Here is a 27,601-nt window from a genome sequence, read left to right on the forward strand (position 1 = left end):
TACCGCAAACAGTTTTTTTTCACAGACTGCCCCGTTACCTCCACCTGGAATTCCTCCATCTGATGTCTATTCCTTTAGGATAAAGCCTCATACTATCCCAAACTGTGCTCCACCAGACACCATATTCTGTGAGAGTTTAATATCCCTTCAAAAAAAAAATGGTTCTTTAGTTAAATGACTTTGGAAGATATTATATTCTCTATCTCCCTTCTGAAACTTTATAAATGCATATTAAAAGCTGTTTTGGAGGCAGAGGCAGTTGGAGAACTAACATGAAATTCAGAACAGAGCCCAACTAAGCTAAGAAGCTTGTTCTGAAAGTACAGCTGAGCAGACTAGCATGACATCCAATTAGCCCAAAAATAAAGAGTAGCAGGCAGAGTTCAGGATAGTCAACAACTGGGAGATCTGTGCATGGGCAAGACCCTACCCACAGAAGCCTAGATGGAAGAAAGTCTCTAGTGGGGGGATGAAGGGGAAAAAAGAAAAGTCTCTAGTATCAGAGAAGGGACCTGGCCTGAGAAAGGCTGGAAAGCAAAAGCCCCAGCCTCTGGTAAGGTGTTGACTGAGCAGAGTTATAGCCCTAAACAAGACTAGGGGGTCCAGGCAGGGCAAATGGACGGAGCCTGATGCCCTTAGGAAAAAGCCAAAATAAAGGTGAAATGAAGGAGAGGCAGAGAGTAATAAACAGAGCTGTCACTCACAGTATGGTACACCTATCCAGGAGTCCCACCCTGCTGGGGGCACTGGCTCCAAAATACTGGTGATAACAGATCTAGCTACATCATTAGATCTTCTGTATGGGGCCAGGATGGTTGGGGAGGGATGAAGGGGTGTATTACATCCAGAAACTCTACAGAGCTGTGCTAATTCCACTAAGGAGGGAGGTCCAGACCCTGTCAAACTTCAGGAGGTGAGAGGTGGAGACTATTCCTAGAAGAGCCTTCTAGGGAAATGTGCTAGAAGGACCCCAGAGGACTGAACTGAACCAAAACAAAATGCTCTAGACTTGGGGTAGGAATGTGGACACCGTAGAAGTTCAAGCCGGAAGTGGAGGGCATCCATGAACCCAACTGTGAGGAGCTGGTAAAGGCACTGAAATTTGAGTTGTTTCTGTCAAAGACTCCCTGGGGGAGAAAAGATGTGAGAATTCAGATCACAAAGGCCGTCTGAAAGCAGTGCTAGATGAAAGATGATGAACAGTGAACTAGAAAGGCTCTCAGGTCAAAAAAGTTGTAGATCTGAATCACAGGTACTATTCTGGCAGCCTCCGGATTAGCTATTTTGGCTCCACAAAGTTATAGGACAAGGGGAAACTGCACCTTTGTGTGGACACCCCAAATGCTTTGTCACTGCTTTTGACATGGCGTATTTTGCTTTCTGGTAAAGCCCTCTCTCAGCACAGCACATTGAGAAATTAAGTAGAAGTTGTCTGTGACCAGCAACCTCTGAGGAAGTGCCCTGCCCATGTTGTCATCAGCAGCCTCTTTTGCGCCACCATTTTACATCACTTCTGGGAAGCTGCCTCCCACTTCCTAAGATCTGTGCTGGTCTTGTCTGAGGACATCACAGCAAACCACAGACCCAAGGTCCTATACTCCTTGTTACATTCTGCTTATCAGCTTTTCTCCAGGCAATATCCTGCCTGAATACCCAGCATGCTCACAGGAAGTTTCTCCATGCAACACTCCCTCTTGGAATCATAAGCCTCCAACCCCATCACCCTCAGCCGCTTGTCTTCTCAGTCAAAACTGTAAAGAAAACAAAGTGTTTCTTTAGGGACCCAACTTCTCTTTTCAGGGCCTTTATCTCAAACTCAATAGTTTCTCCTTCCTGTCCCTATGATGAGGGCAGAGTGCCCTTCCCTCTCTGTCCCTGCCTTAGTTCAGTTCTCAGAAATCAATCACATACACTCACTAACACTTCCACTTACAAAATGCTTCACAGTCAGACCCCTTCCTGGAGTCTCTTCATTTTTAATAGGGTCTCAAAGACTTAAATCAAGGGAAATAAATTTCACTTGTGGAATTCCGAACACTAGCAAAGAGCTAAAGCAAGTCTTTGAGGGGCAACACACATTCTTCGTGCCCCTGAAATGATTCCACTTGACAGTCCAGCCTTGTCTCTTCTTAGTTCATCACCTGACACACTCAAGCTGTCTGCTCTGTCAGCCCAGAGGACAGGCTCCCCTGGACCTGGGCCAGCACCCAATGCCATCTGGTCTCTCTTAGAAAGGCAAAAGAGAGACACCTCTTGTTTACTCAGTAATAATTCACTGTAATAGTCACATAACAGGTGTCACCAGCTCCAGAACATACAGTAAGGGCACACCACACCCTCACCTCTGCCCCCATCATGGCTCACTCCTTGGGACATATCAACAAATTTTATTTGGAGAACAGGACAGGGCCTCTTAAGCAGTGAACCAGAGTCATCAGTAGTGTTCTGACACTTGTAGATTACACTGCAATGAAAACTTACAGGTAAAGAACAAAGGCTTTCTTTTAATCCTCCCCTACGGCCAATTGGTATCCTTCCCACATATGTTGTTGCAGCATCTCTATATATAGAACCTAGCATCTATAAACAGGATGCTCTGGCTAAACATGTCTCAACGAGTAAAACTGTGAGGTAGAGAAAGATGTCATCTCTCTAACTTCTCTCCTCTCCCCAAATCTTGTCAGAGACAGAAGAGCTCTGTGAAAACAGCATAGGCTTTAGAACTGGACAGATCTGAAGAGAAATAAATCCTAGATCAGCCTTTTTTTAAAAATTTTATTATTATTATTATTTTTAAAGATTTTATTTATTTATTTGATAGAGAAACAGTGAGAGAGAGCATGAACAAGGAGAAGGTCAGAGAGCGAAGCAGACTCCCCATGGAGCTGGGAGCCTGATGCGGGACTCGATCCCGGGACTCCGGGATCATGACCTGAGCCGAAGGCAGTCGTCCAACCAACTGAGCCACCCAGGCGTCCCCTAGATCAGCCTTTTTTATTAGCTATCTGACCTTGGACAAGTTACATAACTTCTTTGACCTTCAGCTTGCCCATGTGCAAAAGTGAAGATGATACTTTATTGGTTTGCATTATGATAATTAAATAAGAAAATATATGAAAAGCATCTAATACATGCCTGGCTCTCCAGGGGTAAGAGTTTGTTCTCTCCCATCTGGCTCATCATGCACCTGGTGCCCAAATGTTACTCTCTGGCTATCCAAGGCCAAGGTGTATGCCCCACACAAACCTAACCTTCTTTTCCTAAACCCTATTAAAGTTTGCATCCCTTAGATGAACTGATTTAGGGGCACCTGGGTGGCTCTGTCAGTTACATGTCCAACCCTTGATTTCAGCTCGTCATGATCTCTGAGACCTGGGATCAAGCCCCATATCAGGCTCTCTGCTGGGCAGTGAGTCTACTTGTCTCCCTCTCCTTGCTCATTCACTCTCTCTAAAATAAATCTTGGTGAAAAAAAAAAAAAAAGAACTGATCTAATCACACCACAAAGCAATTCCGATAAAACGAATTCAAGTAAAATGTAGGTATTAATACTGTATTAATTCGAGGTGCCTGGGTGGCTCAGTGGGTTAAAGCCTCTGCCTTCAGCTCAGGTCATGATCCCAGGGTCCTGAGATCGAGCCCCAATTTGGGCTCTCTGCTCAGCAGGGAGCCTGCTTCCCTTCCTCTCTCACTCTGCCTGCCTCTCTGCCTATTTGTGATCTCTGTCAAATAAATAAATAAATTTAATTTAATTTAATTAAAATATTTCATTAAAAAAAACAAATACTGTATTAATTCTGCGGAAGAGGGGGAGGATTTCTACATTACATTAGAGTTAGGGCACCTGGGAGGCTCAGTCATTAAGCATCTGCCTTTGGCTCAGGTCATGGTCCCAGCATCCTGGGATCAAGTCAAGATCAGGCTCCCCTGCTTGGCAAGAAGCCTGCTTCTCCCTCTCCCACTCCCACTGCTTGTGTTCCCTCTCTCACTGTCTCTCTGTCAAATTAATGAATAAAATCTTTTTTAAAAAAAGAAGAAGAGCTAGAGGGGGGCCTGGCTGACTCTGCACACCAACTCTTGATCTCAGGGTTGTAAGTTTGAGCCCCACACTGAATGTAGAAATTACTTAATAAAAACCTTTGAAAATTTTTTGGGAGTGGCTCAGTCGGCTAAGCATCAGACTCTTAATTTCAGCTCAAGTTATGATCTCAGGGTGGTGAGATGGAGCCCTGCATTAGGCTCTGTGCTCAGTGTAGAATTTACTTGAGATTTTCTCACTCCCTCTCTCTCTCTCTGCCTCTCTCCTCACTTGTTCTCACTCTCTAAATAAATAAATAAAATCTTTTTTTTTTTTTAAACACTAGGTAGATTTCCAAGGTCAGCTGATTCTGGAATCCTGGCTTTTTTTTTTTCCTTTTTTAAAATTTTTTTATTTGACAGAGAGAGAGACAGTGAGAGAGGGAACACAAGCAGGGGCACAGGGAGAGGTAGAAACAGGCTTCTCCCTAAACAGGGAGCCCAATGTGGGGCTCAATCCCAGGACCTTAGGACTATGACCTGAGGAAAAGGCAGACACTTAACAACTGAGCCACCCAGACACCTCTAAATAAATAAAATATTTTTAAAAATTTTTAAAAGAACTAGAAATTCAAATGAAAGAAAGGCCATCTAATGATGAGGCTCCCCTAGATCACAGGGGACCAATGTCAGCCTCTCTCTCTACAGGCATGGCCCACATCATTCTCTGTGCTGAAGATGAACCATCAGAGCTATAGGACAGCATCTCAGATTGTCGAATATCACACCCTAAATCAACAGGTCCAGAAAAGAATTTGGGACCTTGGCCATTGCTTCTGCTCTAGCCAACACACACTGCTTCCTTAGCCAAAAAGTTACAGTGGTGCTTTTTCCCTAGGAAGTTTCCAACACTATTTTAAGCTCTTTGAAATGAAACGGCAACAGAGGCGATTACGGTCACAGCCTTGGAATAGCCTGTAGGAGGCCTGGGCTCTACACTTCCAGAATCATACTTGCTCCTCTGAATGGTTTCAACAAAGCCAGAATAACAGAGATTAATTAATGGCAGAATGGGACTGCATCTTCTCAGTGATGCAGGAAGGAGGACCACAGGGATGTTCTTCTGTGGTTTCCACATACAGGATCACAGAAGCAGATTATTACAACTAAAAATGGCCCAAGTGTAATCACTCGGCACAATGCGCTATGTTGACTATAAATCGTAACCCAGCATGCAAGTTCCCTGAGGTACTCTTTAGCAGTGTGCATGTTCTACTTGACTTTCTTGGCAAGCCCTCAGTGAGCCCAGGGCATTTAGCCTAGGCTGGGGGTCTCAGGAGCCAGACACCCCTATGGGGGTGAAAGAGACTGGCTGGCAACTTTAGCAGATGGAATAAAGACGAAATGAAGAAATCCAAAGGGAGGAAAGGACTGGTCCAGGCAGGATTATCCAAAAGCATGTGCTTAGAAAACTGGCAAAGCAGAAACAGTAATTGCAAATATTTTAAATTGTATTTATGTAATTAATCACCATGAAAACAGAACTTTGCTAGATCTTCCTACTTTGCTCAATTTCCTTATACTAATTCTGTGTTAAATATTGTTTTTCAAATACATATTGAGGGCTGAAAATATGAGGGACATCATAATCTTTCTATTGCTTAGGTCTCTGAAGTTCTTAATCTGGTCCCTGGCTTTATCAAGAAGCAAGGAAAATCAGGATTCCAAAGCTTCAAGGTCAATATTCAGTTCTTCATTCAATAAATATTTCTTGAGGGGCTAGAGAAGTGTCAGGTCTTTGCTCAGTCCTGGGATACAGCAGCAAACAAAACAAATATGGTTCCTGAGTTCCTGGAGCTCAGTCTAGTGAGAGTTGTTAAGAATAGGAGCAGGACTGGGGCATCTGGGTGGCTTAGTGGGTTGAGCATCTGACTCTTGGTTTTGGCTCAGGTCATGATCTCAGGGTTGGGGGATCAAGCCCCACCTCCAGCTCCGTGTTCAGGACAGAGTCTGCTTGTCCCTCTTCCTCTTCTCTTCCCCCTGCTCACACTTTCTGTCACTTGTCCTTCTCCCTCTTCTCCTACCCCTGCTCGTGCTTTCTCTCGCTCTCTCAAAATAAGTAAATAAAATTAAAACAAACAAAAAAGAGTAAGAGTAGGATCCAAAGCAAAAGGTCCATAATGGAAAGCAGGTAAGATTCTGCAGCCAACAATGCCGAGGGAGGAGATCCCTTCTGGGATGCCAGCAAAAGAGGCCATGGGCAAACAAGGAGCTGCTGTTTAGGGGGATGGGCTGGGTCAGATAACATCCTTATCCCCTCCGCTCACTTTGGCAGAGAAGAGAGCCACTGTAATATGTTGGGTTAATCAAGAACAGGTGACCAGGGCCCTCAGAGTCAATGCAATTATGATGCTGCCGCTTCTCTGCTCACAGCCATGAACTGGTATGTGCCACGTGAGCTGTATGAGACACCCTGAAGCTCCAAAAACAATCAAGACATGAGTTGTCTACTGACAGGAATTCTAGGAAGTATAGAAGGCCAGAAATGGGAAGCATTATAATAACTGCCAGAAGAAGTTGAGTGACCCTCCCCACAACTGTCACCCACATTGCTCTGACATTGCATGGAAATGAAAAATAAAAGCCTGATTTCACCTGGAAGAGTGGGGCCACAAAGCAACCTGCTAAAATGATCAGGCTACAGCCAGAAGCCCCTGAGAGGAGTTTTGGCTTTAGGGCATGAAATGGGCAAGAATGGGGGAAAGGCTGCGGCCCGCTGAGTTAGAGAAGGAGCCATTCCAGCAGCTCAGTGCCAGCACTACCAGAAGGTGTGATGGCCATGGCGAAGGTGCAGAGCTGACAACAGCAACATCAGGAACTTCAGTGGAAGTGCCCAGCCAGCAGAGCAGCAGCCTAGACAGATCTCAGAGTCTCTGACCTCTCTGGGCCTGTTTTCTTATCTGAAAATGGACATAATAAAAGAGCATGTGTTGGTTTCCCAGGGCTTCTATAACAAACACTACAAAGTTGGTGGCTTCCAACAAAGGACATTTATTCTCTCAAAGTTCTGGAGGCTAGAAGTCCAAAATCAAAGTTTCAGCAGGACCATGCTCCCTGTGAAGGCTCCAGGGGAGAATCTTCCTTTGCCTCTTCCAGCTTTTGGTGGTTGCCAGTAATCCTTGACATTCTTTGGTTTGTGGCAGCACAACTCCAATCTCTGCTTCTATCTTCACACGGACATCTTCCCTCTATGTATCCCTCTTCATATAAGAACACCACTCACAGGGCACCTGGGTGGCTCAGTGGGTTAAGCCTCTGCCTTCGGCTCAGGTCATGATCTCGGGGTCCTGGGATCGAGCCCCGCATCGGGCTCTCTTCTCAGAAAGGGAGCCTGCTTCCCCCTCCCCCTCTGCCTGCCTCTCTGCCTACTTGTGATATCTCTCTCTCTCTCTGTCAAATAAATAAATATTAAAAAAAAAAAAGAACACCAGTCACTGGATTAGGGCCATCCTAACCCAGTATGACTTCATCTTAACCTGCTTACATCTACAAGGATCCTATTTCCAAATAAGATCACATTCATAGGTTCTGGGTGGATGTGAATTTTGGGGAGGACACTATGCAACTCAGTACACAGAACCAATCTCATAAAGACTTGATATACGTAAGGTGCTTAGAACAGTTGCTGGCACATAACACATGCCTTGTAAAAGTCAGCTACCCTTCTTCAACATCTTTGGCAAATGACAGCTGCCACGGGATATATGAGAGCTTGGTTATAGAGGAATTCCTCTTCCTCCATCTTGATTAGAGGGAAGAAATTAGATGGGACAAAAGAGTTCCAAAAAGAGCTGATGAGGGCACAGGTAGAACACAATGTGTTCATTACCATTCAATGCCCCCCATCAACACCCCACCAATACTCTCAGGCTGGAGTAAGGAAATATCCACCACAGTCACTTCATTTGTTTCTTAAGAACACAAAACCTATCATTCCAAACTAACAATGGCCCTTCAGAGCAGTCCTCAAACTAAGATGCACTTAGAAGGCGCCTCCAGAGAAGAGCCAGCAGGGAAGCTACACTAGGGAATGTAGCAGTTTCATCGCTTAGTCAGGCTGTGAGCTCTGGTCCCAAACTGCTTTACACAGCATATGCATCCCACAGCCAAGCAACTGACTTGAGTCCAAACATGAAATTCATTCTCCAAAATGGAGGTCTCCTATTACCTTACTTTCAGGTTAGGGGAGGGGAAAAAAGATTAAAGGCTCCTGGTCTTTCTTCTTTAATAAACAGGTCTGGGGCAGTACACAACTGAAAAGAAATAGAGCCAGATCTCAACTGCTATCTTCATATCAAAATAAATTCCAGAAGGATCAAAGACTTAAAGATTAAATTTAAAGAATTAAAAGAAGGTGCACGAGCACACACACAAGTACTCAAAGAGAATGAGTAACCATTTTTTATGTTTTTGAGGTAGGGAGACATGCCTTTTCTAAACACTGGCCTAGCAGCAGGAAAAACTGTAAGAAAAAAGATTATTTTGACTAGCTAAAAATATAAAACTTCCCAAGAGAAAAAAATTGCATAAACACAGTCAAAAGACAAATGATAAACTAGGAACAATTTTGTTATATATTATAGTCAGAACCTTACCTCTTTTAAGTTATTAAGAAAACATTACTGGGAGCACATGCAAAAAACAGGGGCACCTGGGTGCCTCCTGTTAAGCATCTGTCTTCAGGTCAAGATCCCAGAGTCCTGGGATCGAACCCCTTATCAGGCTTCCTGCCCAGCGGGAAGCCTGCTTCTCCCTCTCCCACTCCCCCAGCTTGTGTTCCCTCACCCTGCTGGTGTTCCCACTCTGGCTACATCTCTGTCAAATAAATAAAGGTCTTAAAAAAACAAAAAACAAAACAAAAAAAAGACATGAATAAGTGACTAAAAAAATTCATAAATTTCCAAAATACATTTGAAAAGATGTTCAATCTTTAATATAAAAAAATACTAAGTCCTAGTTACTGATTTGCAGATCTCCTTTACTATTTGAAGCATTTTACTTAGATTAATTGACTTATTCTTCCTGAAACAGGTGCTATCATTATGCTTACCTTATCAAAGATGAAACTAAGAGAGAAATTAAATGACTTACCCAAGGTCACAAAGTGAGTGGCTGAGTCAGAATTCAGGCCCCAGCAGATGGGCTCCAGAGTCATATGCCGTATCACATCACATCTATCAGAGTCACATTCTCAACTACCATATTATAGTGACAAGACCACTTTTCACCTGTCAGATGTGAAAATGAAAAACATACAACACAGTATTACTGGCAAATGTAGACAATCTCATGTGCCACTGGCAGGAGTTAAAATTCTTAAGGGTAGTTGGTTCCATAAATCAACATTTTAAAATGTGCATATCCTTCAACTAGGCCATTCTATTTCTTAAGAATTTATCCTAAGTGGGGCGCCTGGGTGGCTCAGTTGGTGTGAAAGATCCCCCAATAATGGGTCTGTGATTAAAGGAGCGAGACTGATAAAAAGCGAAGGTCAAGCAAAGTTTTATTTCACGCCAAGCATCGAGAATCAAACTGACCGTTCAGGGCCGTCTCTTACAGAGAGGGCAACCCCTCCCTGCCTTACAGACTAACTTTTATAGAGCAAAGGCCATGTGGTTGGGCCTGGCCACACACAGGTGGCCAATGAGATTGCAACACACAGAGAAAGCTGCACAGTCATGCTAGGTCACACACGGGTGGCCAATTGAATTACAATTCACCCCATAGTAGCTGTTTGAACTAGCCTATCACCTTGGTCAGAACTGGAGCCCTTTAAAAGGTGGGGCCCACACTCCTTGGTAGCTAGGGAGACAGTATGCGCGCCCCACTGATTGGATGTCTCCACCTGACCCGGCTCATCCCTGCATTTGGGCTGTTAACTCTACCTGATCTGACCCACCCTTGTATTTGGGCTTGTTACCTGGGACTGGTTGGGGGGGAGGCAGGGTCAGTTTAAGTTTTACTGCATGAACAACAAAATGGCTATTCAATCGAGGTGGGGCCACTCCGGCTAAATAGGCCCTTACAGGTTAAGCAACTGCCTTCCGCTCAGGTCACGATCCCGGAATCCTGAAATCGAGTCCCGCATTGGGCTCCCAGCTCCATGAGGAGTCTGCTTCTCCCTCTGACCTTCTCCCCTCTCATTCTCTCTCTCACTCTCTATCAAATAAATAAATAAAATCTTTAAAAAAAAAAAAAAAAGAATTTATCCTAAGATAAGTAGACAAGTGTACAAAGATTACATACAGGGCATTTATCACAGCATGTATATAACAACAAAAATACAGCAAATAGGAGCACCTGGCTGGCTCAGTCAATAGAGTGTGCAACTCTTATCTCAGGGTCCTGAGTCTGAGCCCCACAAAAGGTGCAGAGATTACTAAAAAAAAAAAAAAAAAAAAAATACTGCAAATAAAAAGTCCAACAAACACAGCGGAAGTCCAACAAATTCATTCATTCAACAAATATTTACTGAATACCAACTGTGTGCCAGGAACTGTCCTATGTAACAGAAAGCAGTGAATAAAAAAAAGAAGAAGAAAAAAGTCTCTGTCTTGGGATGCCTGGGTGGCTCAGTTGGTTAAGCAGCTGCCTTCGGCTCAGGCCATGATCCCAGCGTCCTGGGATCGAGTCCCACATTGGGCTCCTTGCTCCGCAGGGAGCCTGCTTCTCCCTCTGACTCTGCCTTCCACTCTGTCTGCTTGTGCTCCCTCTCGCTCTCTCTCTCTCTGACAAATAAATAAATAAAATCTTTAAAAAAAAAAGTCTCTGTCTTCATGGAGCTTATATTCTAATGGAAGGTGTTGGGCAATAAACAAATAAAAGTATACAGTGTATCAAGCAGTATTAAACGTTACAGAGAAAAAGGAGAAAAGGGAGATAGGAAAGAAAGGGGGTTTGCTACAATTCTAAGTAAGGGAGTCAGGGAAGGTCCCATAGATAACAGATAAAATAAACAGATTAAATATTAAAAAATAAAAAGAAGGGGCACCTAAGTGGCTCAGTGGGTTAAAGCCTCTGCTTTCGGCTCAGGTCATGATCCCAGGGTCCTGGGATCGAGCCCTACTTCGGGCTCTCTGCTCGGGAGCCTGCTTCCTCCTCTCTCTCTGCCTGCTTGTGATCTCTGTCTGTCAAATAAATAAATAAAATCTTTAAAAAAATTAAAAAAGAAAAGAAAAATAAAAAGCATTATGGTACATCCACATATTGAAATATAATTTAGGGGTACCTGGGTGGCTCAGTGGGTTAAGCCTCTGCCTTCAGCTCAGGTCATAATCTTGGGGTCCTGGGATCAAGCCCCGCATTGGGCTCTCCGTTCAGCGGGAGCCTGCTTCTCCCTTCTCTCTCTTTGCCTGCCTCTCCGCCTACTGTGACCTCTATCAAATAAATAAATAAAATCTTTAAAAAAAAAAAAAAGAAAAGAAATATAATTTAGCCATTTATTCTACATTTATTTACATAATAAGGTGTCTATAACAAATTATAAAATGAGAAAAGATTCTCACCACACACACAGAAAACAGGGAACTATGTCAGGTGATGGAAGTGTTAACCATATTATGATAATAACTTAAAAATATATATGTTTCAAATCATCATATTGTACACCCTAAACTTACACGATGTTATATGCCAATTATATCTCAATAAAGTGGGGAAAAAGGTGAAAAAAGATTACAAAATGGTATAAAGAAGAAAAACAGTATTAAGGTATGATTCCTTTCATATGAAATTACATGTTTATATATGCTTATGCTTTAAATTGGGATGGAGGAACAACACAGAAAGAACTTGATAACACCAACCAAGGGTCCAGGCTGACTGCCAGACAAGTGGTATGGGCAGCCTTTATTTGTTCTCCAACTCTACTCATTCTTCTCCCCACACCTATACTTTCATTTATTTATTTATTGGAGGAGGGAGGGGCTGAGGGAGAGGGAGAGAAAATCCTAAGCAGGCTCCACACCCCAAGATCATGACTTGAGCTGAAATCAAAAGTCAGATGCCCAACCAAGTGAGCCACACAAGCACCCCCTACACTTTGTTCAGAAAGGATTTAAGAATCACAAATCCACCTACCCCTACAAGAAAAATAAAAAGCATTATGGTACATCCACATATTGAAATATAATTTAGGGGTACCTGGGTGGCTCAGTGGGTTAAGCCTCTGCCTTCAGCTCAGGTCATAATCTTGGGGTCCTGGGATCGAGCCCCGCATTGGGCTCTCTGTTCAGCCCTAACTCTCCCTTTCCTTCTCACCCTTCCCCCTCCTCTTTCTAGATGCCATGCCAATGATAGGGTGAAAAGGATGAAAGCTTAAGATGGAAGCAAGTTGAAGGGGCATAAGAAGGATGGAGGGAAACCTCCACACACCTGGATGGCAGTCCTTATTTCAGCACACAGAAAACAAGTCCTGGGACACACACTTCCTTCCTGCAGATCTGTAATATTTGAAGTAAGGTTAGGGCACGCAGGCATCTGCCTTTGGCTCGGGTCATGATCTCCAGGTTCTGGGATTGAGTCCCATTTCAGGCTCTTGGCTTGGCAGGGAGTCTGCTTCTCCCTCTTTTTCTGCCTCTCCCTCTGCTTGTGCTCCCCCCCGCAACCAAATGAATAAAATAAAATCTTAAAAAAAAAAAAAAAAAAGATTTGAAGCAAGGTCTTTCTGATTCAGATTCCCTGTTCCATCTCCTACTGAACTCCAAATGCCTTGTAGGGCAGCCAGGGGTAAGACTGACTCTCAAAGCGGAGTGACAGGCCAGAGCTCTGCCCCTGGCACACAGTGCCTATATCTTCCTAGGAGCAGAACATTACAAGGAGCTGAGACCGTTTTACTCCTTACTTTATCCCTTCCTCCATAGCTACATCCATCAAGCTATCCTGGCTAAGTTAAACTCCTGTCCAATCCCATACACTCACCACCTTGCATGACTACCCTAGAGATTCACAGTCTTCCCCACTAAGATTCTCAAACCTAGGTCCCTACCAAGAATGTTGCCCAAGGTGACATTTTCAGTCTGGGGTAAGATTTTGAGTAACCTGACAGACAGGGTCCAGATATATTTGCTGTCATATATGCAGAAGCCTATTACACCTTCTGCCTGAGCATAAAGCCACCAACGAGGAATTGGCAACTTCCCAAATGTGGAATCCATGTTGCTATCCCCTGTTTAGCTAAGAATAGGAGGCACGTGAGAAGCAGGGGATCTAAGGAAGGACTTAACAGTTTCAAAATATATCTCACATACTCTCTGTCACCTCTTGGATACCAATAATACACAAGTCCTGGTGTTAAGAGTTTTCATATACTCTCACCAAAAATAACAAATCACTTTAACCAAACTTTCTTACCGTGTTGCTACTAAATTTAGGAAGTCTATGGAACATACAGGTCCAGTTGCCCTGCTGACAGGTGAATACCCAAGCTTGAATTTAGAACAGGTAAGACAATCTGAGATTCTCCTCAGGCTGCAACACAGAAGTCTCATTACACACCATTAGGTCAACAGCCTTCATGCCCCATTCCAGCTTCTGCTCCTTCCTGGGCATTCAGCAAGGAACATCTTTCCAATACATACACAGACACACCCCCAAAATCCTCCAACACACTTAGTACAACTGGAAGAAATTCTTTACTAGTAAAGAGAAAAGATGAGTCAGAGAAAATCCAAAAGCAATCATCTCTTTGACAGAAGTGGCTCTTTCTCTCTCCACCTCTCTCTTCTCTTCCTTGAATATGTAGCTACTGAGCAACTTTTTTTTTTTTTTAAGATTTTATTTATTTTTTGACAGAGACAGAGAGAGAGAGAGGGAACACAGGCAAGGGAGTAGGAGAGGGAGAAGCAGGCTCCCCGCTGAGGAGGGAGCCCAATGCGGGGCTCAATCCCAGGGCTCTGACCTGAGCTGAAGGCAGACACTTAACGACTGAGCCACCCAGGTGCCCAAGGGGCTACTGAGCAACTTCTATTATGCTTGTCACTATAAGATATAATCATGAGATATGCCTCCCACCTTCAAGAATTTACTTCAGGGGTGCCTGGGTGGCTCAGTGGGTTAAAGCCTCTGCCTTCAACTCAGGTCATGATCCCAGGGTCCTGGGATGGAGCCCTACATCGGGCTCTCCACTCAGCAGGGAGCCTGCTTCCCCCTCTCTCTGCCTGCTTCTCTGCCTACTTGTGATTTCTTTCTCTCTGTCAAATAAATAAATAAAATCTTAAAAAAAAAAAAAAAAGAATTTACTCCATTTGGAAAAACAAAATCAACACACAGGAAAAATGTTATAAATGGGGGCTCCAAGATTTCTGGATAAACAAATAATGGGGTATCCTGACACACACGGGTATCTTCAATTTCAAACACATTCTCCCTTTTGTTCTATTCTCAGTAGAAATGTGTTTCACTTCAAGAAAAATGTCATTTACCAAAATCAAAATACATTAAATTAGGGATCATTCACTAGACAGAAAGGATCTTCCTTTTTCCTCTTTTCTGTGAAGTTTAGAGAGATATAACTTAATACCTCTCCAGCCAATTCCTGTTAACACACACGTACACACACACACACACACACAAACATTCAACTTTTCAGGAACACATTTAGAGGGTAAAGCAAAGTACTTAAAAAGTTTATAAAACTTGGGATATTTGGCTGGTTGTCAGTTGAGCATCCAACTCTTGATTTCGGTTCAGGCCATAATCTCAGGGTCGTGAGCCTGTGTTTTCTTGATCATCTTTGGTGACAAACAGTCAACGTATACATGCTCTCTCTCTCTCAAGTATATAAATAAAACCGTGAGCCCCCACATTGGGCTGTGTGTGCTCAGTGGGGAGTCTGCTAGAGATTCTTTCCCTTTCCCTTTCCTTCTGCTCCTCCCCCCACTTTCTGTCTCGCACACATATACATTCTCTCTCTCAAATAAATCTTTAAAAATAAAACAAAAAACCAAAACAAAACAAAGAAGAGGTAATCTGAGTATAATAGGTAGACAGAATCCTCCCCTTCTGCACACAAATACTAATACTAGCATGCCACAAATATTATTCTGCACTTTGCCTTAATAATGGATCTCAGAGATTGTTCCATATCAGGGTGTGAGTGTGTATGTGCCTGTATGTCTCATTCTTTTTTTTTTTTTTTTTTTTAAGATTTTATTTATTTACGTGACAGAGATCATGAGTAGGCAGAGAGAGAGGAGGAAGCAGGCTCCCTGCGGAGCAGAGAGCCCGATGTGGGGCTCGATCCCAGGACCCTAGGATCATGACCTGAGCTGAAGGCAGAGGCTTTAACCCACTGAGCCACCCAGGTGCCCCTGTCTCATTCTTTTTAACACTACATAATATGGCAATATCCACTACAACTTATTCAACTAGTATTTTTGTTTTAAAGATTTTATTTATTTGTCAGAGAGAGAAAATAAGCAGGGGGAGCAGCAGGCAGAGGGAGAAGCAGGCTCCCCACTGAGCAGGGAGCCCAATGTGGTACTCAATCCCAGAACCCTGGAATCATGACTCAAACCAAAGGCAGACACTTAACCAACTAAGGCACCAACGCATCCCTATTCATCTAGTATCTTTTTCTTTTTTTCAAAAAGTTTATTTATTTATTTGACAGACAGAGATCACAAGTAGGACGAGAGGCAAGCAGAGAGTGAGAGGGAAGCAGGCTCCCCCCGAGCAGAGAGCCCAATGCAGGGCTCGATCCCAGGACCCTGGGATCATGACCTGAACCAAAGGCAGACACTTTAACCCACTGAGCCGCTCATGCGCCCTATTCAACTAGTATCTTTTTTTTTTTGACAGACAGAGATCACAAGCAGGCAGAGAGGCAGGCAGAGAGAGAGAGAGGAGGAAGCAAGCTCTCTGTTGGCAGAGAGCCCGATGCAGGGCTCGATCCCAGGACCCTGAGATCATGACCTGAGCCGAAGGCAGAAGCTTTAACCCACTGAGCCACCCAGGTGCCCCTTCAACTAGTATCTTAACAATATATACTAAGATGTATTTTTAAGCAAAATGTGTTAAAGACTATGCATACCAATTTTGCATATCTTTCTCCCTTAACAAAAATATTCATATTTAACTCTTTATATATCCTCCAAGCAACTATTAATGACCACTGATACTTGCTTTGGTTTGAATTTAATAGTGTTTCACCTTGACTTATTTCTACTAGGGTATACGTTGACTGTTTGTCACCAAAGATGATCAAGAAAACACAGGAGAGGCGTCTGGGTGGCTTAGTTGGTTGAGTGACTGCCTTTAGCTCAGGTCATGCTCCTGGAGTCCCAGGATCCAGTCCCGCATCGGGCCCCCTGGTCAGCAGGGAGTCTGCTACTCCCCCTGACCCTCTCTCCTCTCATGCTCTCTCTCTCTCAAGTATATAAATAAAATCTTAAAGAAAAGAAAAAGAAAAAGAACACACATTGCCCTCTGAATATTCTGGTCACCCTTTACTCCATCATCCTTATAAATTGCTTCTTAATAGTAAACCTTTTACTGGATTTAACTCTGAAAAAGTGTAAGACAAATAAACCCCCCACCACCACTCCCCACACACACAGTTTCATTACTCAATTAAAAAACAAAAAACATCTCTTTCACTTCAGTGTCTCTCAGTCTACTATTTGGTTTCTTTTAGATCACAGCAAGGTAGAATGAGTGAGGGCTCTATGCATACAATGGGGCTGGAATCTCAGTTCTGCCATTTCCAAGTTAATCCACTGCTCAGAGCTTCTGGTTCATCATCTACAAACCCAGGGCAATACCATCTATCTCTTATGCAGATGAAATCAACACAGGGAAATCCACTTGAGAGAACCAAAGAGCTGTCTCTATTGAACTAGCACTGCCTGGGGAAGTCAAAGACTTGCTTAGAGAAGTGGAAAAGGACAAGAAAAAATTCTGACCAGGTAATGAGAGAAACGGTGCCTTCAGCAGAGGCAACAATCCATGCAAAGGATGAGAGTTGTGCAGTGCCACAAAGCACCCACACAGCTACTGACAAGAAGGTGAAAAGTAATTTATAGTCAACAAGTACTTCCCAAGTACCTCTAAGCACTGAAGATACAACCATGAGCAAGAAGGTCCCTACCTTCATGGAATTTATAATCTAATAGGAGAGAAAGACAAACTAGTAAAAAGCAGTAAGTGGTCTAATGAAGTAAATGAGGTATAAAAATAAAAAGTAACATTGAGTTGCTTTGTATAGAATGGCCAGAAAAACTTCTAAAAGGAGATAATGTGGGGACGCCTGGGGGGCTCAGTCGGTTAAGCATCTGCCTTCAGCTCAGGTTATGATCCCAGGGTCCTGGAACTGATCCCCACATCGGGATCCCTGCTCAGCAGGGAGCCTGCTTCTCCCTTTGCCTGCTGCTCTGACTTCTTGTGCCTCTCTCTCTCTCTCTCTCTCTCTGTGTCAAATAAATAAATAATCTTTAAAAAAAAAAAAATAAGAGGAGATAATGTTTAACTGACACTTAAAAGTAAAGGGTAGTTAATGAGGTAAAGAGTAGGGTAAAAGCTATAGCCTTAGGCAGAGGCTATAGCACTACAAAGGCTCTGAAACCAGAGAGCAGAAGAAGAGATCAAGGAACTATGAATATATAAGGGTGCCCAGGAGATGAGAGAAGGGCTTGGGATAAGACTTAAGAAAAAGGCAGGGACCAGATTGTCCTCGATTCTTATAGGCCATAATTTGGGCCAAATTGTGTAAGGCCGTTTATTATAACCCAAGACATTTGGACTTGATCCTATAGGTAACAGGAATTTAACAGAGGACTTGAAAAGGAAAGACAAGGTTCTTATAGAAGGATAGCAGCAGCTGTGTGTATACAATAGCAACAACAGGGAGTGAAGACAGCTTGGGAACCAAATAAAGAAAACCTGCACTAGGACAGGGTCAACGTACACAGGAAAAGAGAGGCACCCTTGAGAAAATCTGCCATGCGACCGGTAGCCTTCAGGGTCCATGTTCTATCCTGTTTTCTGAGTCCAAAGTCAAAGCTTCCTATAAATCCTAGAGCTACGGCTTAGTCATGAAGCCCTTGTCCACCTCATCTGGCTCTGCCATCTACTGTGGCAATGAGAAGATGAGGTGCCAGTACATGCAGTTATCCATTATTCCCACTGGATGACAGACTGGGTTTCCTAGAACCTTTAGATCCAAGTAAAGTGTTCAAATCCCCTTTCTTCCCCTTTAGAGATAGGAGGTCAGTGGAATCTTCTGTCAGTTTATCCAAATATGGTCTGCAGATGATGACTGTAGTCAGAGTCATCTGGGAGGCAATCAAAATACAGATTCCTGTGCTTGCTTCAGCAGTACACATACTAAAACTGGAACAATACAGAGAGGGTTAGCATGGCCCTTGCACAAGGATGACACACAAATTCGTAAAGCGGTCCATATTTTTAGCTATCTGAAACGATTTTACACTCCATTGTCTTGGGACTGTCTTACTTCTATTCTGGAAGGTGTCTGCTGTGGCCCTAACTGGTCATTAAAAGTGATGTTTCTATTTTATTTTTTTAGAATTTTACTTATTTATTTGACAGAGAGAGATCACAACTAGGCAGAGAGGCAGGCAGAGAGAGAGAGAGAAGGAAGCAGGCTCCCTGCCAAGCAGAGAGCCCGATGCGGGACTCAATTCCAGGATCCTGAGATCATGACCTGAGCCCAAGGCAGAGGCTTAAACCCACTGAGCCACCCACTTGTCCTGATGTTTCTATTTAAAAAACAAATCAAGGGCACCTGGGTGGCTCAGTGGGTTTAGCCTCTGCCTTCGGCTCAGGTCATGATCCCAGGGTCCTGGGATCGAGCCCCACATCAGGCTCTCTGCTTGGCAGGGAGCCTGCTTCCCCCTCTCTCTTTGCCTGCCTCTCTGCATACTTGTGATCTCTGTCTGTCAAATAAATAAAAATCTTTTAAAAAAGAAAGAAAGAAAAATTCGAAGGTACCAAAGCAGCAAATAGAAGGCAGAACATCAGAGCATAAGGCTTAGAGAACAGAGGAGTCAAAGACAGGGAGCATTCTCGAGGGAATCACTAACTATGGCCAAGAACTCTGGCTCTCTTAGTCTGCTTTTCCCAGCAAAACCCTAGGAGGAGAGTGCAGATAGATGCCTTGCCTCACAGAGGCAAGGTGACTGGCCTTAGACTGCCCAGGATGTGCACATAATCTTCAAAGAAAACATACAGTAAGTACTGTTCCTATCCCCATGACTACCCCTCACCAAGCAACCACCATGAAGCCAGCTACCAGTCTGCAGCAGACCTTCAGGCCACACAGAAAACATATAGAACACCCCAAAGGGCTAATGGCAGGCACCACTCACCAAGATTCTCCACTTGGCACATCAGAGCACCTAACACTGCCATAAACTCAACGACCATTCCAGGTCAGTGACTTTGAAAACCACCGCCTATACCCCTTCAGATCCTACATCTATGCACACCCAGCCAGTCTTCCACTACTTCTACCACGCCTCACTAACAGAATCCCATCCTATATTTTACACTTTCATGCCCCTCCCCAAAATTCAGACAGAAATCCACAGATTCAGGCTAGGCAGAGTCCTGAACTCCTGAGGCTGCTGAGGCCAGCTCCTAGGCATGGTCTGATGGGAGGAGGTACAGTCTGAAGGAGTGCTCACCCTACCTGAATGGAGTATCCTCAGCCTACCTAAGGGGAGCACCAGGACGGATTGCTATAGGAAACTTTTCCAAAGATTAGCTAGTTAAACCTAGTATATTTAAAAATGAGCAGAAACTGAAGTGTGGGGAAAAGGTACAGTAGGATTTCTGAGGATCTGACTTTCAGATAATTAACACATAAAATACAAAGTAATAAGCAATCTATTTCCAACCTTTGTATGTCAACTACCTGATCCTCCTTCTAATCCAAAAGCTGGTTCCACACTAAAGAGGTAAGAATGCCAAAAGATGATTTAAGTAATCCCCAAGATTATTTATGGCCTTAATCGTGAACTGCTTGCCCTTCCATTCTTACACTCCACCCATTATCCTGATTCTCTAGGTTTCTGAATTAATGATTCAGTTTCCTGTTTCATCTTTGCCTCACCTTATCCCTAAGGCCTTTTGCTTCCTTCCTTGAATAGAAGTGCACTCCACTCTCAGTTATACTGCCATCAGCCACTCAGAGTAAATATTCTGCCTACCCAGATCCGCAACTTTTATCCTTAACCACTCATGTCCCATTCCTGGGCAAGTCTTCTGCCAGGTATACTGATTTTTATGAATATGTCTCAGAGAAAGACAAGTGTTTTAGATGATTCATCTCAAGCATGTTAGATAGTTCATCCAGGTAAACACTGGGATCACCAAAGATGGAATAAGGAGAATGACAATGAGCCAGGGCTAAATGACCAGACCTTACCCTGACATTCAAAGGCGTACCTTCTTAGCCCTCGACGGGTACTCTGGGTACTCCTATACAGCACCCCACCTCAAGAGATGCTTCTAGCCCACAGCAGTTACAATGAAGAATACATGGTGAATAAGACGTATGTCTTTGCTCAACAAAACTTACCATATAGTGAGGGAGACAGACAAATAACTACGGTATGTATAATTAAAGGTAACGCATGTAGAACTGTAAGACTAAGAAGGGCAGTCAAGTGAAGTTAGACCTAAGCTGAAACATGAAGGATAAATAGGAGGGAGATACCCAGGCAGAGGATTGGCACTTGAGGAAAAGTGTTCTAAGTAGAGGGAACAGCATTTGCAAAGGTCCTGCAGCAAGAAAACACATCTGAAGAGATGGGATGAGCTGGGGAGTGGAGAGGCCAAAGCAGAGGGTGTCCTGAAGCAGAAGATGCTGGAGAGACCAAAAAGGGCTTCATAATATGTATGAAACCATTTTATAATTCACAAGTATTCACTGAGTGCCTACAATGTACCAGACACTGTTACACATACAAGAAATGTAAGAGTGAATAAAACAGACAACATTCCTTCCTGTTCTCAGAGAATTTAATTCTAACTGAAGGAGACCAGGGTGCCTGGCTGGCTCAGTCAGTAAAGCATGCAACCCTTGATCTGAGACTGGGCATGCAGCCTACTTTAAAAAAAAACAAATACAGGGGCGCCTGGGTGGCTCAGTGGATTAAGCCACTGCCTTCGGCTCAGGTCATGATCTCAGGGTCCTGGGTTCGAGTCCCGCATCGGGCTCTCTGCTCAGCAGGGAGCCCGCTTCCCTCTATCTCTCTCTCTCTGCCTGCCTCTCCATCTACTTGCGATCTTTGTCAAATAAATAAATAAAATCTTTAAAAAAAAAACACACATACAAGAGAGCCCAGAAATAGACCCTCAACTCTATGGTCAACTAATCTTCGACAAAGCAGGAAAGAATGTCCAATGGAAAAAAGACAGCCTCTTCAATAAAGTGTTGGGAAAATTGGACAGCCACATGCAGAAAAATGAAATTGGACCATTTCCTTACACCACACACAAAAATAGACTCAAAATGGATGAAGGACCTCAATGTGAGAAAGGAATCCATCAAAATCCTTGAGGAGAACACAGGCAGCAACCTCTTCGACCTCAGCCGCAGCAACATCTTCCTAGGAACATCATCAAAGGCAAGGGAAGCAAGGGCAAAAATGAACTATCGGGATTTCATTAAGATCAAAAGCTTTTGCACAGCAAAGGAAACAGTTAACAAAATCAAAAGACAACTGACAGAATGGGAGAAGATATTTGCAAACGACATATCAGATAAAGGACTAGTGTCCAAAATCTATAAAGAACTTAGCAAACTCAACACCCAAAGAACAAATAATCCAATCAAGAAATGGGCAGAGGACATGAACAGACATTTCTGCAAAGAAGACATCCAGATGGCCAACAGACACATGAAAAAGTGCTCCATATCACTCGGCATCAGGGAAATACAAATCAAAACCACAATGAGAAATCACCTCACACCAGTCAGAATGGCTAAAATCAACAAGTCAGGAAATGATAGATGCTGGCGAGGATGCGGAGAAAGGGGAACCCTCCTACACTGTTGGTGGGAATGCAAGCTGGTGCAACCACTCTGGAAAACAGCATGGAGGTTCCTCAAAATGTTGAAAATAGAACTGCCCTATGACCCAGCAATTGTGCTACTGGGTATTTACCCTAAAGATACAAACGTGGTGATCCAAAGGGGCACGTGCACCCGAATCTTTATAGCAGCAATGTCCACAATAGCCAAACTATGGAAAGAACCTAGATGTCCATCAACAGATGAATGGATCAAGAAGATGTGGTATATATACACAATGGAATACTATGCAGCCATCAAAAGAAATGAAATCTTGCCATTTGCGACAACATGGATGGAACTAGAGTGTATCATGCTTAGCGAAATAAGTCAAGCGGAGAAAGACAACTATCATATGATCTCCCTGATATGAGGAAGTGGTGATGCAACATGGGGGCTTAAGTGGGTAGGAGAAGAATCAATGAAACAAGATGGGATTGGGAGGGAGACAAGCCATAAGTGACTCTTAATCTCACAAAACAAACTGAGGGTTGCTGGGGGGAGGGGGGTTGGGAGAAGGGGGATGGGGTTATGGACATTGGGGAGGGTATGTGCTTTGGTGAGTGCTGTGAAGTGTGTAAACCTGGCGATTCACAGACCTGTACCCCTGGGGATAAAAATATATGTTTATAAAAAATAAAAAATTTAAAAAAACACATACATACATACGTACATACATACATATTAATTGAAAGGGACTATATAAACAAATACATGAATAAACTAGAAAAAATCACATATTAAGTGCTATGGAAAGAATTAAAATAGGTGATGTAAGAGAAAAGATATGGGTGGCTACTTTGGAATAATTAAGTGGTCAGGGGAAGGCCTCTCTGAGGACATGACATTTAAAAACTAGTATCTCAGGGTGCCTGGGTGGCTCAATCAGTTAAGCCAATCAGTTTGGCTCAACTCATGATCCCAGAGTCCTGGGATCAAGCCCCTCATTAGGCTCCCTGTTCAGTGGGGAGTCTGCTTCTCCCTCTCCCACTGCAGCTCCCCCTGCTTGTGCTCTCTGTCAAATAAACAACATCTTTAGAAAAAATAAAAATAAAAAATAAAAGTAGATTAAAACATGTATCTCAAAACAAAATAAAACAACAAGAACTACAACAAACCCCTAAAAAAAACTGTCAGTCAAAGATCAAGGGGAAAAGCATTCTAGATGGGGGTGACAAATCATGTAAAAGCAAGATCATGGAAGTTTTTTAAGCAAGAAATGTAAACCATGAACATTCATATATATTATAAAGATCACTCTGGCTGCATTGTGCAGAGTGGAATGGAGGTGGGGAAGGATAAAATCAAGACTGGAGGTAGAGACGAAAAGGTATTATGTACACTAAGATGAGAAGAACCCCACAACGACAATGTGATGATGGTAACAACATTCACATGGCACTTACGGGGAGTTGATCTATTTTTCTAAGCATTTTACGTGTTACTAATTTATTTAATACTCACAAGTACTCTTGTTTTGTAAATCCATAAAACTAAGGTACAAAATAGTGGCAATGAAGAAGAAAAGAAAGCAACTGGATCCAAGAAATACTAGGGAGGAAAAGTCCCAGGGACACGCTGGTTGTTGGCTGTGGGAGGGGAAGGGAAGTCTTTTGGGCCTAATAACTGCGTGGTGTTTACCATGTGACAGGACACCAGGTGAGGCAGCAAGTAAGGAGGAGCAGGAGGCCACATGGTGGTGAGTGTGCACAATATCCCTGTGATGCCGGCCACGTGAGCAGCTGGACACTGGTCTGCAGACAGAGCTGGGCATCATCCATATGTAGACGGTTAAGTGGAGCTGTCAGAAAGGTTGAGATCACCTAGAAGAGCAGCATGAGAAAAGAAGACAAAAGGCCTAAGAAAAGAACACTGATACTTAAAACACAGTAAGAATCGTTCATAACAACAAAAAAATGGAAATACCTTAATGTCTCTCAATAGGAAAATAACTGAATATAGCATATCTGCCTATACTATAAAATATTATATAGTAGCCAAAATCAATGAGAAGTATCTTCTTGTACCAACATGAAATACTGTCATGGCACCTTACTGAATCAGAGAAATACCAAAGTGATCCATAAAATGTGACCCCATTTGTATAAATAAGACACAAAAATAATACTTTTCTGGTTTCACACATATACATGTAAACAGAAAAAAGTCCGGTATGTACAAATTCCAAACACTAACAGGTTACCACCTCCAAGAAATATAAAAATAACAGGGGGAGCAGGAGAATTCAAAATATCTACAGATTTTAATTCTTTTAGATTATATTACCATATTCCCTATAAAATAAAGATCAATTCTTCAAAAAGATCAATTTTTCAAAAAGTGATCAATTTTTCAGGGCACCTGCCTGGCTCAATTGCTAAAGCATGTGATTCTTGACTTCAGGGTCATGAGTTTGAGCCCCACCATGGGCACAAAGCTTACCTAAATATAATAATAATAGGATTCTTTTTATCTTTCCCTCAATTTAGCTGTGAACCTAAAACTGTTCTTAAAAAAACTCTTAATTTTTTAAATGGGAGCCTACAAAATTTGCTTCAGATGCCAAATTTTCTGTCCCTTTCACCTCCAATTGTCTTAGTGTTCAGATCTTAAGGCTTCCCATCTCCCCACATCTAAGATATTAACACAAAGCTCCCTAATTCTATGGTCTACTAGACCAAGGCCAAGCCTGAACTGAATCCCTAGACCCTGAATCACTAAACCCAGGCCAAGCCTGACCACCAATCCCCTAGCCTGGGCCAGAGTCCCAGGAGGAAAAGTCAGACACCAAAGTCTTAAACAAACATGGGGGCGCCTGGGTGGCTCAGTGTTTAAAGCCTCTGCCTTTGGCTCAGGTCATGATCTCGGGGTCCTGGGATCGAGTCCCGCATCGGGCTCTCTGCTCAGCAGGGAGCCTGCTTCCTCCTCTCTCTCTGCCTGCTTCTCTGTCTACTTGTGATTTCTGTCTGTCAAATAAATAAATAAAATCTTTAAAAAAAAATAAAATAAAATAAACAAACATGGAAGAATGAGGGGCGCCTGGCTGGTTCAGTCAGTAGAGCGTGCAACTCTTGATCTTGGGGTTTTGAGTTTGAGCCCCATATTGAGTGTAGAGATTACTTTAAAAAATAAAAACTTTGGGCGCCTGGGTGGCTCAGTCGTTGAGCATCTGCCTTCCACTCAGGTCATGATCCTGGTGTCCTGGGATCGAGCCCTGCATTGGGCTCCCTGCTCAGTGGGGAGCCTGCTTTTCTCTCTCTCACTACCCCTACTTGTATTCCCTCTCTCACTGTCTCTCCCTGTGTGTCAAATAAATAAATATAATCTTAAAAAAATAAAAAATAAAATCTTTAAAAAAACAACAATAAACCACCATGAGAGAATGAGTACAGATGTCAACCAATCTAAGGACAGGGATCCAGCAGCCTTGCTGCCCAGTAAAAGTCTCAGTGGAGAAAGGTATTTGAAGGTCTATAAGCAGCTCTGCAAAACTGAGGGATGTGGCTGCAGGACAGTCAGATAAAATCGGGGGGAAGTGGTATGACTGAGTTAAAAAAAAAAAAAAAAAGAGCCAGGCGCATGGGTGGCTCAGTGGGTTAAGCCTCTGCCTTCAGCTCAGGTCATGATCTCAGGGTCCTGGGATCGAGCCCCACATCGGGCTCTCTGCTCAGTGGGGAGCCTGCTTCCTCCTCTCTCTCTCTGCCTGTCTCTCTGCCTACTTGTGATCTCTGTCTGTCAAGTAAATAAATAAATAGCCAGTACCACTTATAAAGATTCCAAGCAAAGTGCTGTAGTATAAGTGGAAACGAGTTTCATAACAAATGGAAGAGGGGAAGCCAAATTCTGTGAAGGGGGTGGGGGTAGCACATGGGGGATATGTGTGTCTAAGGGTACCTAGAGGAGTCACTTCACATTAAAGCAGCAATTCCAGGAGGCACAGTATAAACGTTTAGAAGCTGGAGCAGTATAAAGAAACCAAGGACTTGGCTCCTTCCTAAAAAGAAAGGAGGCTCTAAAAGTGAGGAGAAAAGCCACTGAAACAATGCCTTTCCTTCTTCAGTAAACCAAAGAGAGCCAGATCTCTGATGACTGTACTCTTTAACGTTCAACTGTCTAAGGATAAAAGACACCATATTTGGTCTACATGTTTTCCTGGTTACCCAAAGAAATAGCACTACCTGAGCCTTACCCAACAGCTGATTCACCATCAGTTAGTCTATATCACAGCCCGCTGAGACTTAGACTTCACAGTACATACCAGACTCTAGAAAAAAACAACCTGGTGTGAGCTGTCAAAGTCCTCTCCGTACCTGACCTCACCCTCTGGGGTAGGTTTCATTTCAAAACTGAAAGGGACTGAGAGCTGGGGAAGTCCAAAGATCAACACAGCCAGAACAGGTGGTTCCCAGCAGAAAAGGGTCCCAGGCTGGAACTCAAAACAGAAACCAGACCACTGATAAGACAGTTTATGATGTCTGTCTCCAAGCCTTCAGATATTTATATGTTTTCCAATATTTACAACAGGGCATGACCATGCTTGTCCAGCTCCTGACAATTAGATATCTAATTCTCCACGTGTTCAATTAACTTCCTGGCTTTATTAAGTTTTAGAGCTCTGGGGTAACTCCAGTGACTGGGATACCTTGTGAATTTTTTATAGCCCTTCAAATGGGCCACATTTTTTTTAAAGATTTTATTTATCTCTTCATCCTAGGGGGAGGGAGGGGCAGAGGGGAAGGGAAAAAGACATGGAGAGAATCCCAAGCAAACTCTGTAACACTGGGCTCCATCCCATGACCTTTAGATCTCAACCAGAGCAAAAACCAAGAGTCAGATACCCAAATGACAGAGCTACCCGGCACCCCAAATGGGCCACATTTTAATCATAATGAACTTTATCTTCTCCTCCTCCTTCAGCTCCCCATGAACCCTCAGCAAAATTCCTGTCTCACTAAAAAATGTCCACGTTTTTCATGATGGGCCTCTCAACAGAGCAATACTCAATACAATAAAAGTCTAGTTCATCAAAGAAATCAAGTTATTGGGGCGCCTGAATGGCTCAGTCATTAACCGTCTGTCTTCAGCTCAGGTGATGATCCTTGGGTCCTGGGACCCAAATCAGGTTCCCTGCTCGACGGGAGGCCTGCTTCTCCCTCTCCCACTCCCCCTGCTTGTATTCCCTTTCTCGCTGTGTCTCTCACTATCAAATAAATGAAATCTTAAATAAAAAGAAGAAATCAAATTATTTGCTTAGGTTCACTATTAACTAGTTGAGTGACCTTGAGCAAGTAGCTTAACCTTTCTGGACATGGTTTCCTCATCTATAAAGGAAGCAGGTTGGAAACCGGTGGAAGGAAAGCAATAAAAACTTCCTTGAACTAAGACAAGACAAATTTTTAAGTCTAAACAGTTCAATAAGTGCCAAGCAGAGTTATTTTAAAAAGGCACAAACCTGGGGTGCCTGGGTAGCTCAGCCATTAAGCGTCT

General features: G+C 43.2%; 1 long non-coding RNA gene and 1 other non-coding gene across 18 annotated transcripts in view; one reads left to right on the forward strand and one right to left on the reverse strand.

The window, feature by feature from the left end:
• LOC101674755 overlaps positions 1-27,601 on the reverse strand; it is a 111,716-nt gene that overhangs the window by 66,587 nt on the left and 17,528 nt on the right. For 15 of the 17 annotated variants that reach the window (XR_001177809.2, XR_006606433.1, XR_006606434.1 and 12 more), the window contains 2 exons: positions 23,756-23,937; positions 9,169-9,305 (listed from right to left, as the gene is read on the reverse strand). This is a non-coding gene — a long non-coding RNA (uncharacterized LOC101674755). Of the gene's footprint in view, positions 1-9,168; positions 9,306-12,450; positions 12,519-23,755; positions 23,938-27,601 lie in introns of all 17 variants that reach the window. The other 2 variants (XR_001177810.2, XR_001177823.2) reach the window with 2 other exon arrangements.
• LOC123391821 lies at positions 18,376-18,482 on the forward strand. The gene has a single exon (XR_006606537.1). It is a non-coding gene; the product is annotated as a U6 spliceosomal RNA (small nuclear RNA).

Source organism: Mustela putorius, unplaced genomic scaffold (assembly GCF_011764305.1).
Source record: "Mustela putorius furo isolate JIRA1106 unplaced genomic scaffold, ASM1176430v1.1 tig00000281_pilon_pilon_pilon, whole genome shotgun sequence".
Classification (NCBI taxonomy): Eukaryota; Metazoa; Chordata; class Mammalia; order Carnivora; family Mustelidae; genus Mustela; species Mustela putorius.